We start from the raw sequence: 13,444 nt of genomic DNA on the forward strand, positions 1-13,444 counted from the left end.
CAGCATGAATTATTTTTCACTGAAATGTTACTGAGAGTTCAATTCTTGCTTTAAGACATATCCATAGGGTTGTAATAATATTTACTCTGTTTTAATGTTTAACATTAAAGCAAGGTGGCTGAAGAGATAGGCTTTTCATATCTTGCCCAAGATGACAAATTGCTAATGTGGTTGAATCCTATTTGAATCAGGGTTGTAAAAGAGGAAATATTTCACATAGCTTTACCAGATTCTGGAATGCTTTAATTCCCTAAATAATGCTTGGTGGGAGTTTTACTTTAGGATAATTGCCCACTTGTCCGCAGTGGACAGTATCATGTCGACAGTGTATAACGTTGTTATTGTCTTAGAAGTTTTTACAAAACCATTTATAGCATACCATTCTTAACTTCAAGGTCGGTTTGATATTTCCCATCATGGAATCGACTTTCAAAGCCATATAGGGTGGCCAAGCTGGGGCTGGCTTTGCTGACTCATCCATTCTTGATGCTGGGCAGAAGGTTGAGAGTAAAATTAACGACACACAAAGGCATGCATTTTCACAGTAAGATATCATTTTGATTACAAAATTGTTGTCCCTTCAGTTCTCCTTACTTTTTAATGATCTCTGTAAATCAGAACAAGGGTGGTGAAGACTGTGGCATGTTTTCAGTCTGTGTGCAGGTACCACCTTGGACTGGTGGCCATAGAAGTTGGGTCAGCCTCAAAGAGAGGGAAACTTGTTCCTGCAGAATCTAAGTGGCATTAATTTATACCACAGGTCTGTTTTGATGCTCCCACCCCAGGGAGCAGGTTTTGAGGTGCCAGCCTCTGCCAGACAGCCTCTGTCAGACAGGCCTTCGCCCAGTGGTCCTGCCAGGCCTTGTCAGGTCTAACGCACCTGGTTGTATACCATTGCCCACAGGCGAGCATCAGGCTTTGGGAGGCAGTGTTTTTATTATAGTTGGCACATGAGCATCTTGAGACCAGTGAAGCTGTCTGATTCCACAAATGCCCCAGGTGTCCTGATGGAGGCACCTGGTTCAATCAATCGTGGTGGTGGTTGTTCAGTCACCCAGTCGTGTCCACCTCTTTGTGACCCTATGGACTGCAGTACGCCAGACCTCCCTGTCTCTCACCATCTCCTAAAGTTTGCCCAAGTTCATGTCTATTGCACTGGTGTTGCCATCCAGCCATCTCATCCTCTGGTGCCCTTTTCTTCTGCCCTCAATCTTTCCCAGCATCAGGGACTTTTCCAATGAATCGGCTGTTAGTGTCAATCAATTGTTTATTGATGTTCACATCAATCAACTATGATGTCTTAATTTTATATGAAAAGGAATGAAAAATGATGACAGAGAAAACCATGTTTGTGTTTGATTCCTACATTATCTTAACCCCAGTTTCTGAAAATTAAAACTCATTCCGTCAGCTCTGTAGCCCTGCAGGAAGGGAGACACATGGTTGAGCAAATAAAAAGTGACAAGAGGCCAATTAGAATCCGGATGTCAGTCAGTTATCCCTAAGGTCCAGGCTCAGAGGGCATCGGTGCTGTTCATTCTGCAGAAGCAGAATGCAAAATAATGAGCTCAACACTTGAAAGCATGACATTGAATTTAGCATCAGTTTCATGGATTTTATAGTTGTGGGTCTTAGTAGCTGTGTTTTAGGAATGAAAAGATAAATACCTGACTTCCTTGCTGGCTCAGACAGTAAAGAATCTGCCTGCAATGCAGGAGACCCGGGTTCAATCCCTGGGTCAGAAAGATCCCCTGGAGATAGGAATGGTAACCCATTCCAGTATTCTTGCCTGGAGAATTCCATGGACAGTGGAGCCTGGCTAGCTACAGTCTGTACAATTGCAGAGTCAGACATGACTGAGTGACTAACACTTTCACTTTCACTATAGTATATATGTGTGCTGCTGCTGCTGCTAAGTCACTTCAGTCTTGTCCAACTCTGTGTGACCCCATAGATGGGGCAGCCCACTAGGCCCCTCTGTCCCTGCGATTCTCCAGGAAAGAATACTGGAGTGGGTTGCTATTTCATTCTCCAATGCATGCATGCATACTAAGTTGCTTCAGTTCAGTTCAGTCACTCAGTCGTGTCCGACTCTTTGCGACCCCATGAATCACAGCACGCCAGGCCTCCCTGTCCATCACCAACTCCCGGAGTTCACTCAAACTCATGTCCATCGAGTCGGTGATGCCATCCAGCCACCTCATTCTCTGTCGTCCCTGTCTCCTCCCGCCCCCAATCCCTTCCAGCAGCAGTCATGTCCAACTCTGTGCTACCCTATGGACAGCAGCCCTCCAGGCGCCTCTGTCCACCAGATTCTCCAGGCAAGAATACTGGAGTGGGTTGCCATTCCCTCTCCAGGGGATCTTCCTGACCCAGGGATCTAACCTGGGTCTCCTGCACTGCAGGCAGCCTCTTAACCATCTGAGCCACCAGGAAGCCCATTTTATATATTCAGTGAAGTCGCTCAGTCGTGTCCGACTCTCCACGACCCCATGAATCACAGCACGCCAGGCCTCCCTGTCCATCACCAACTCCCGGAGTACACTCAAACTCATGTCCATAGAGTCGGTGATGCCATCCAGCCATCTCATTCTCTGTCGTCCCCTTCTCCTCCCGCCCCCAACCTTTCCCAGCATCAGAGTCTTTTCCAGTGAGTCAACTCGTCGCATGAGGTAGCCAAAGTATTGCAGTTTCAGCTTTAGCATCAGTCCCTCCAATGAACATCCAGGATTGATCTCCTTTAGAATGGACTGGTTGGATCTCCTTGCAGTATAAGGGACTCTCAAGAGTCTTCTCCAACACCACAGTTCAAAAGCATCAGTTCTTCAGCGATCAGCTTTCTTCACAGTCCAACTCTCACATCCATACATGACCACGGGAAAAACCATTGCCTTGACTAGACGGACCTTGGTTGGCAAAGTAATGTCTCTGCTTTTTAATATACTATCAAGGTTGGTCATAACTTTCCTTCCAAGGAGCAAGCGTCTTTTAATTTCATGGCTGCAATCAGCATCCGCAGTGATTTTGGAGCCCAAAAATATAAAGTCTGACACTGTTTCCACTGTTTTTCCATCTATTTCCCATGAAGTGATGGGACCAGATGCCATGATCTTTGTTTTCTGAATGTTGAGCTTCAAGCCAACCTTTTCACTCTCCTCTTTCACTTTCATCAAGAGGCTTTTGAGTTCCTCTTCACTTTCTGCCATAAGGGTAGTGTCATCTGCATATCTGAGGTTATTGATATTTCTCCCAGCAATCTTGATTCCAGCTTGTGCTTCTTCCAGCCCAGCGTTCCTCATGATGTACTCTGCATATAAGTTAAATAAGCAAGGTGACAATATACAGCCTTGACGTACACCTTTTCCTATTTGGAACCAGTCTGTTGTTCCATGTCCAGTTCTATCTGTTGCTTCCTGACCTGCATACAGGTTTCTCAAGAGGCAGGTCAGGTGGTCTGGGATTCCCATCTCTTTCAGAATGTTCCACAGTTTATTGTGATCCACACAGTCAAAGGCTTTGGCATAGTCAATGAAGCAGAAATAGATGTTTTTCTGAAACTCTCTTGCTTTCTCCATGATCCAGCGGATGTTGGCAATCTGATCTCTGGTGCCTCTGCCTTTTCTAAAACCAGCTTGAACATCTGGGAGTTCACGGTTTACATACTGCTGAAGCCTGGCTTGGAGAATTTTGAGCATGACTTTACTAGCGTGTGAGATGAGTGCAATTGTGCGGTAGTTTGAGCATTCTTTGGCATTGCCTTTCTTTGGGACTGGAATGAAGACTGACCTCTTCCAGTCCTGTGGCCACTGCTGAGTTTTCCATATCTGCTGGCATATTGAGTGCAGCACTTTCACAGCATCATCTTTCAATACTTGAAATAGCTCAACTGGAATTCCATCACCTCCGCTAGCTTTGTTAGTAGTGATGCTTTCTAAGGCCCACTTGACTTCACATTCCAAGATGTCTGGCTCTAGGTCAATGATCACGTTATCGTGACTATCTTGGTTGTGAAGATCTTTTTTGTACAGTTCTTCTGTGTATTCCTGCCACCTCTTCTTAATATCTTCTGCTTCTGTTAGGACCATACCATTTCTGTCCTTTATCGAGCCCATCTTTGCATGAAATGTTCCCTTGGAATCTCTAATTTTCTTGAAGAGGTCTCTTGTTTTTCCCATTCTGTTGTTTTCCTCTATTTCTTTGCATTGATCACTGAGGAAGGCTTTCTTCAGATGCTTATATCTTTTCTTTTCTCCTTTGCTTTTCGCCTCTCTTCTTTTCACAGCTATTTGTAAGGCCTCTTCAGAGAGCCATTTCGCTCTTTTGCATTTCTTTTCCATGGGGATGGTCTTGGTCCCTGTCTCCTGTACAATGCCACGAACCTCCATCCAGAGTTCATCAGGCACTCTATCAATCAGATCTATATATATAAAATAAAGGAGCAGGAGCCGTGTGTTGCCTGCTCGCCAGTGTGCCTTGCACCTTGACTTACTGCCCCGGCTTCTATCACTCGCGTCTCTTCAGTTACTCTAAGTCAGTGTCCTCTCCCCTGAAAACCAGAGTTTATCCTGTCTTTCAATCCTGCACTATTTCCTTTCCATAATTTCACCGTTTACTTTTTAATTTCCCTTTTCAGTTGTTTTTCTGTCTTTCTGATTATGAAAAGAGGAAAAGTCTGTCTGGGGCTTACCTGTCTTTAACCCCAATACTTACTTGTTAATGAGACTTTTTTTTTTTACCCATTTTTAAAATAAAATTTATTTATTTTTTATTGGAGGCTAATTATTTTACAATATTATATTGGTTGGTTTTGCCATACATTGACATGGATGATTTTGGAGAATGGCATTGAAACATGTATGTTGTCTTATGTGAAACGAATCACCAGTTCAGGGTCGATGCATGTTACAGGATGCTCGGGGGTGGTGTGCGGGGATGACCCAGAGGGTGGATAAAGGGAGGAGGGAGGTGGGAGGGAGGTTCAGGAGGGGGAACTCATGTGCACCCGGGGCGGATTCATGTTAATGAGACTTTTAAGCAAAAAGAAAACATTTCTCACGACCAGAGATTTCGAAGAGTTACTGTATGTTGGTAAAATCTACTAAGATTATTTATTTTTTGTATTTTATCCTGATTGTGAGACATGTCTCAAAAGCAAATTTCTCATCCATGCTTGCCACGGGGGTGAAAACGGGGAGGGGATTTTCTTGTTAATAGTTGGCACGTGGTAAAGGTCCAAATCTTATGTCCATGAAAGATTTTCTCTGAATGATTTTTCAAATATGCCAGTGTTCCTTGCACGTGAGTTACTGGCAGACGTGAACCTGTTTCTTTTGCTGTGTGAAGTCTGCCCTTGTCTGTTACCTCCTGGATGTACCCGTGTCATATTCTTTATTCTGTTATCATTTATATTTTTATATTTCTGTTTCTTCTTGTTCTCTTTAAATTTATTTTTAGTCCCATCTCTTTCCCCCCTTTCTCTAACTGATCACAAGGTAGAGCTTGAATAATTGTTGTTGTGCATAGAGTTCGTATTCTGTACTCTGCTTTTGAAAATTGGATGACTATTACATTTTTAGTTCTCTATAAACTATCATGTGAAGTAGCTTAGACTATTTTCTTCCTGTAATGTGGAAGTAGAAAGAAATGCTCTTCCTCCTATAAAAGCAAAAAGTGGATAAGGCTGTAAGAAAAAAAGGAGACAATTTATTCTCCCCACTTGCTTAATTTTCTGTGCCATTTCAGTTACAGAGATAATGTATCTTAAAGATAGAGCATTATAGCTGTCCAAAATGCATGATATTTTAATTGTGAAAGAATTTTAAAAGAAAAAGTTATGAGTCATTAAAATCTTTCAGGAAGCATCTAGAGTCCTAAGGTAAGTGTTTAGTAAAAAGTATTTTGAGGCAGATTTCCTTCAGATGAAGGAACTAACTTTTTTTTCTGGTGTTTTAGTGACTATCAGTTAACCTTACGGCTTCCCAGGTGGCTCTGTGGTAAAGAATATGCCTGCCAATGCAGGAGATGCAGGTTCGATGCTTGAGTGGGAAAGATCCCCTGGAGAAGGAAATGGCAGCCCACTCCAGTATTCTTGCCTGGGAAATCCCATGGACAGAGGAGCCTGGCAAGCTGCAGTCCATGGGGTTGCAAAAGAGTTTGACACAACTTAGCAACTAAACAACAAAAATTAACCATAACTTTATACCATGCGTGTTTCTGATCTGACAGTCATCCTGGACGTGTCCCTGCTCGGATGGTAGGTGATAGTGTGTCACTGGCTTCTCTGATGCTGAAGCAGTTGTTGGGGAAGGGACATCTCCCCTTTGCCCCTCTTGAGTCCTGTGGCTGAACTAATGATCCAGTTGACACCAGAAGGGTTAACAGACAAAAAAGAAACAAATTTTGATTCAGGCAGCTTTTATACTTTTTAGACAAAAACACAATAAATTGGTGAGGAATTGACAGGATAAGAGACTTAGGTTTTGGTATCCAATTATGGAAGAATCTAAACAGCGTTTGGACTTGGGGGAGTCAATTAAAAGTCACAAGGCTTGTTTCTGGAGGCTTCTTCCCCCCAAATCTCCATCTATGGTGATAAAGCGACCTTCTCTCTGGCTGCAGAGAGAGAAACTCTCAAATGAAAGATTGATTTCCTGCTTCAGACAGACGGAAATGATTCTTCTCGTGCTGACCACTTTGAACTAACTTTAATTCAGAATAATCAATATTGCACCCCTGTACATGTAGGGTGACCTACCCTGGGCCCTGATGAATTCCTCTTGAGGCAGAAAAAGTGTGATTTTGTGTCACATTCACAAGGGCATTGTGCTTTTTTTTTTTGAATGATTCATATTTTCTCTCTAAAAGTTACTGAATGATCATATTTGTACTAAAAATTCAGAAGAGTCTCAGAAAGCTTTTCCATAAGGACATTTTTATCACAAAATGGCATTCCTCAACATTTCCTCAATGTTTGTGGTAGAGGCTTTTGTTTCTTTTAAATCATAATTGCTACATTATCTATCCTTCACCCTGAATCAGAAGGGCAGGAAAGCCCTGGGGAGCGGGGAAACATTCAGGAGCTTCTGCCCTCTCTGAATGGTCCAGCTGAATGAAAATTCTTATTATTATCCATCCTTTCCAAGCAGACATTAAGGCAAACTGCCCTTATGAAATTAGATATGGATCGACATTGTTGTCTTTGGGGCATGAAATAGCTCATTTCAAGGTCTGTGAATCTTTTCTCTAGATTCTTTGTACATCAAAACAGCAACAAAAGTACCACTTTGAAGCATGGCTAGACTTTGTTTCCTCTTATTATTCCATGAGTGTTTCTGTTTGGCAGTAATAGAAGGGTTAGAAGTTAAATGTAAACACAGTTAAACTTTACAGTTATCAAAGTCAGGAGACCTCGTGAAGACAGTTTCCACGCTTGCCCTGAGCAGGGCTCTCTAAGTCTGTACTTATTTGGGCAGTGCTGTGGTCAAGGGCACCTGCAGGCTTCAGTTTTGTGCCTGTGCTCAGCAGAAAGGAGGTCGGTCGCCACTGTCACCGTCACCCTCAGGAGCAGTGCCCATCATGTGCCATCCCAGAGTGTATGAATTTGACAGTCATAACCATGCTGCCTTTATACCAGTTTAATATTTTGAAGGGCTTCCCAGGTGACACTAGTGGTAAAGAAGCTGACTACCAAAGCAGGAGATATAAGAGATGTGGATTTGACCCCTGTGTATGTTGCTGAGTGTTAGGTTTGGGAAGGAAATTTGTCAACTGAAGTGATATACCAAAGATACTAATAGAGAATTTGCTTTATATTGTCACTTGGGGCTAATTGGGGCTTCCCTGGTGGCTCGGTGGTAAAGAGCCTGCCTGCCCATGCAGGAGATGCAGGTTCAATCCTTGGGTTGGGAAGATCCCCTGGAGAAGGAAATGGCAACCCACTCCAGTATTCTTCCCTGGGAAAACCCATGGACAGAGAAGCCTGGCCAGCTACAGTCTGTGGGGTCATAAAAGAGTCATACACAACTGAGCATGCACACACACAGGGGCTAGTTATAACTAAGAAAGAAGAGTGACAGTCAACAATTTAAAAAGTTAAAAAAAATAGAGCTAGCATCCTCTTGAGTCATGCAAGTGAATCAATAAGTTTCTGAGATTGTATTGATTTCAGACTTCCCTCTGATGAGACTGGAGCTCGCGACTGGTACTGTTTCAAACATCAGCTCTGTAGCATTAATAAGTTACTCAATATGGTATCTGTGCTATGCATGGTTGAAAGACTCTCAGAATTTCTCAAAGCTCTGGGGTGAGCCATAGTACAAGCAGCAAGTGACAACAGGGATGGGCATGTTTAATGTTTAGCTCAATTGGTTATGACCTGAGAAACAGATCAATAGCAAAGGACTGAAATGAACAAAACCAAGATTATACTATCAGGGAAAGCTCAGTGTTCTACTTTTTAAAACCTCAAACTACCATGTATTTTCTGAACTCTCACAACTCATGGCCATTAATTTCATCTTTTTAACTTTCTGATTTCCATTAACCATTATTGCTCGTGCTGTATAATTTAAGCTTAACCATTCAGAATACAACATTATAACTTATTTTAAGATGTTTAATTTAACAATACCTTCAAAGATAGAAATCAAAATTACCTTACATTAAAAATGAGCAGAAAAACTGTTTTAGAAATTAGGGGTGAATTTAGCATGAAATTATGGGAGCTAATAATCACGTTAGCTTCCTAGGGCTCCCCTGACAAGAACCACAACTGGAGGGCTGAAGACAGTAGAAATGTCCCGACCTCTGTTTGGAGGGTAGAAAAGCCTGATTAAAGGAGTCAATGGAACCCTGCTCCCTCTGGAACTTACAAGGGCGGATCCTTCACTTAGTTTCTGGAGGTTTGCTAGCAATCCTTGGTCTTCCTTGGCTTGTGGCTGCCGTGTACCGCCAGCCTCTGTCATCCTGAGGTGTATTCTCTGTGTGTCTGTGTCTGCATTTTCCCCTGCTCACAAGGACACCAGTCATAGTGGAACAGAGCCCAGTTTATGGACCCAATTTGATAACATCTGAAAGGGTCCTGTTTACGCATTATGAGACCCCATGGACGAGTGCTGGAGATGAGGGCTTCCACAAACATTTCTTGAGGACACAGTTTGGCAAAAACAAGAATCAAACTTTATTTATTAATGTAGCACATTATCCACTTATCTTGTTGGAAATGCAGAACAGGGCACAAAGCAATAAAGAGAAACAAAATGCTTTGGCAAAATAGTCTAGATGTGACCACAAATGGGAAGGAAGCTTTTCAGAATAAATTTCTGACATGTTCTTCAAACCAAGCCTAGTATTTGGTTTATAAATAAATCTAGACAGTTCCAAATCCCATGGAGTCACTCAGAGAGTATAAAAGGAGGGAATGCAGAACCCTTATTGTCTGAGGACAGCAACATTAAAAAAAAAAAAAAAGCAGTATGAAAAAAGCAACTTTTATAAGATAATATCTCACAGAAATTTAGATAAAAATTCTAAACAAGGTATTGAAAATCCAAGTTGAGCAATATATATATATAAAACATGATCAAAATAAGTTCACTCTGTGAATATAATTGGTACCAAAATTTTTAAATATTCATATAATTATGTCATGAACAGATTAAACAGGAAAAAAAAGATCATTTCAGTATCTGTAGGAAAAATATTCCATGAGAAGTGTAACATCTCTTTTGAATTTAAGAAAAGTTCTTAACATTCTGGGAAAAACGGAGCATTCTAACTTAATAGAGAAAAATCTACTACAAACAATTAATTACATGTTAAAAACATTTCATTTAAAAGTATAAATAAGACAAAGATGGCAGCTATCATGAGTCATAGTCAAAGCTGTACAGTCAATGCCCACATCCTCAGTTCTACATCCACGGGTTCAATCAACCCCAGCTCATAAAAGAAAAAAAAAAATTCCAGCAAATTTCAAAAAGGAAGGACATCGAACACTGCCTAGAATTAAGGTTTTTAATTAGCATTATACTAAAAATTACTCTTTCCTTAAAAGTGTTCTTCCAGATAGCTTCCATTTGTGAATTATATTAAGAAAGTAGTTAAAAGTTTAACTGTTTTTATTGCACCCTGGCAGATGGAACTCACATACTATTTCATTTAATTAATTCTTGTAAATTATTTTTAGCATTCTGGACTTACTGCAACACATAATTGGGCTAATATGTTTAAGGGTAATGATTTAAGAATATATGTAGTCAAAGACTAAAAAAGTTGGGGAAGCTTTGGTTCCTTGAGAAAGCTGTCTTCCCTATGTGATTAGTTTGCTAGGGTTGCCATGACAACATACCAAGCCTGGGTGGCTTAAATAGCATAAACTTTCTCTCTCATAATTCTGGAGTCTGAAGTCCAAACCAGGGTGTTGGGACAGTTTGCTCCTGCCAAGGGACCCCACCTCGCCTTGTGGATGGCTGTCTGTTCCCTGTGTCCTCACGTGGTCTTCCCTCTAGCCCACACTTCCTGTCCTTACAAGGACACTAGTCATATTGGATTAGGGTCCATCCTAGTGGCCTTGTTTTTGCTAAACTACTCTTTAAAGTCTGTATCTCCAAATGTAGTCTATTCTGAAGAGCTGGGGGTTAGCACTTCCACATATGACTCTGCAGAGAGGTGGGGGGTATGGGACACCACCACAGCTTTCAAGACCATATTGGTGGCATCAGTTCTTCTGTGTTGCATTTTAGTCTGCTCCAGTGGACCCAGCAGGAGAAAGTGCTTGGTGTGTGGTACTCAATTATTTCTTGAAGGAATGAACAAGGGTCACTTTAATAGTGTTCTTAAACTGTATCCTTTCATTTAAAAATGCATGAGTTTGTTTCAATGAGTCAAGAGATATAATCAACTAATATATGCCAATTAAGAGCAATATATCCTTTATAGATTAACATGTCAATATTAAATCACTCAGGCAATTTCTAAGGCCAGTTCATGTAGTTTTAGATGAAAAGATGTGTGTTTTTTTTTTTTTTTAATCTTGATAGCACTCTACTTTGCATCATTTTGTAAAACTTAAATAGAAAGCGATTGTTCAAAAGTCTGGGGTTTAAGAACTTGGTAACCGTTGCTGACTATTCAGAGCTTCCCAGCTGGAGAGTGAGCATCCGTCTTCCCACTGTGTCCCTTTGGCTGACCTGGCTTCACTGTTGAGGGCACGTCACTGTCACTCAGCCCAGGCCCTACTGTCACACTCACCTTTCTTTTTTCACCAGCAGGTTCTGATATCAAAGTCCTGGAGTGTTCAGCCCTGCACGGGTTCCCCAGCTGTGACTGGTGATGGCATTCAGCAGGCCCAGGCTGCTGTGTGCATGAAGGCAGTGTGCCCGTGGGATGATGTGAGCTGCCCTGAGATTCTCAAGGCCCATGTGTGAGTGTGGCAGACAGCTGTGGGGGTCAGTGCCCATGTCATTGCTTGGTGTGGATTTAGGTACGTGTATTTCTTTATTGCCAGGGTCAAAGATCATGCTCTTTGCACAAAAGTACACAAAGAAGCTCAAGCACTTTCGTCTCCCTTGAGAAGGCAGGATGCTGATGGAGGGGACCCTAGGGAGGCCAGAGCAGCTCTCCCCCAGCCTCCTCCGCTCACACCAGCCTTGTAGGGGGAGACGGACCTGATGGTGGATCTGGTCTCCTATACTCACTGCACCTCCCATGCCTACACCAAGGACCAAACACCATTTATTGGTACCAAATAAATCTCCTTCCTGGGGGTCAGCAAGAGAGAAAACATTCCAGGAATCCAACTGATTTAGACTATCCATGCTATGTAAGCTGTCTAGCCATGTTCAATGGAAATTTGGGGAAGGGGAGTCCTGTTAGCATTAGTCAAAGACTTTGTCTAGTGATGCAATGTGATTTGTGATACCTACCATATCACCTTTTGCAAGCCTCCCAAGTTGATTCGTAGACACCCATTTTGTCCTTACAGTATCTTTTGAGATGTGGATTCTATTATCCTTCAATAAATGGGGAAGGTATGGCTCAAAAGGAGAGAGTGGGACAAACAGAGTAGCACTGAAACATGTACACTAACCTGTGCTTATTTAACTTGTATGCAGAGTACATCATGAGGAACGCTGGGCTGGAAGAAGCACAGGTTGGAATCAAGATTGCTGGGAGAAATATCAATCACCTCAGATATGCAGATGACACCACCCTTATGGCAGAAAGTGAAGAGGAACTCAAAAGCCTCTTAATGAAAGTGAAAGAGGAGAGTGGAAAAAGTTGGCTTGAAGCTCAACATTCAGAAAACAAAGATCATGGCATCTGGTCCCATCACTTCATGGGAAATAGATGGGGAAACAGTGGAAACAGTGCCAGACTTCATTTTTTTGGGCTCCAAAAATCACTGCAGATGCTGATTGCAGCCATGAAATTAAAAGACGCTTACTCCTTGGAAGGAAAGTTATGACCAACCTAGATAGCATATTAAAAAGCAGAGACATTACTTTGCCAACCATGGTCCGTATAGTCAAGGCTATGGTTTTTCCCGTGGTCATGTATGGATGTGAGAGTTGGACTGTGAAGAAGGCTGATCGCCGAAGAATTGATGCTTTTGAACTGTGGTGCTGGAGAAGACTCTTGAGAGTCCCTTGGACTGCAAGGAGATCCAACCAGTCCATTCTAAAGGAGATCAGTCCTGGGTGTTCATTGGAAGGACTGATGCTAAAGCTGAAACTGCAATACTTTGGCCACCTCATGTGACGAGTTGACTCACTGGAAAAGACTCTGATGCTGGGAGGGATTGGGGGCAGGAGGAGAAGGGGATGACAGAGAATGAGATGGCTGGATGGCATCACCGACTCAATGGACATGAGTTTGAGTGAACTCTGGGAGTTGGTGATGGACAGGGAGGCCTGGCGTGCTGTGATTCATGAGGTCGTAAAGAGTCGGACACGACTGAGCAACTGAACTGAACTGAACCTATGTAAAATAGGTAGTTGGTGGGAATTTGCTCTATGACGCAGGGAGCACAAACCCTGTGCTCTGTGACAACCTAGAGGGGTGGAATGGGGTGGGAGGGGAGTTCAGAGGGAGGGGACATATGTATACCTATGGCTGCTTCATGCTGATGATGGCAGAAACCAACACAATATTGTAAAGCAATTATCCTCCAATTAAAAATAAATAAATTAAAAGAAATCAAATAGCATCGAGTGAGTGGTAACCTGGGACCAGGAAGAGATGGATTGTCTACTGATGCGTGGAAATAAAACTAAGGGCTGGATGGTCCTTCGTGGAATGTGCTAGGGCTTTCCCATGTGGGCACCGACCTATGCTTGTGGCCCCACCATGGGCACGTGCCTGCCACCCGTGGATGCTGTGGACTCTGGCAGCTCCCATGTTCTTGGGCAGCTCCCATATTTTTGGGCAGCTCCCATGTTCTCTG

General features: G+C 42.5%; 1 long non-coding RNA gene across 1 annotated transcript in view; it reads left to right on the top strand.

Moving 5' to 3' along the window:
* Positions 1-13,045, top strand: part of LOC148775287 (uncharacterized) — a 36,185-nt gene extending 23,140 nt beyond the window's left edge. Inside the window, exons 2-3 of the long non-coding RNA XR_016039319.1 lie at positions 11,268-11,422; positions 12,114-13,045. This is a non-coding gene — a long non-coding RNA (uncharacterized LOC148775287). The remainder of the gene's footprint in view (positions 1-11,267; positions 11,423-12,113) is intronic.
* The last annotated feature ends 399 nt before the right edge of the window (positions 13,046-13,444 follow it).

This window comes from Moschus berezovskii, chromosome 16 (genome assembly GCF_049115385.1).
Source record: "Moschus berezovskii isolate FMDL1 chromosome 16, NW_MosBer_1.0, whole genome shotgun sequence".
NCBI lineage: Eukaryota > Metazoa > Chordata > Mammalia > Artiodactyla > Moschidae > Moschus > Moschus berezovskii.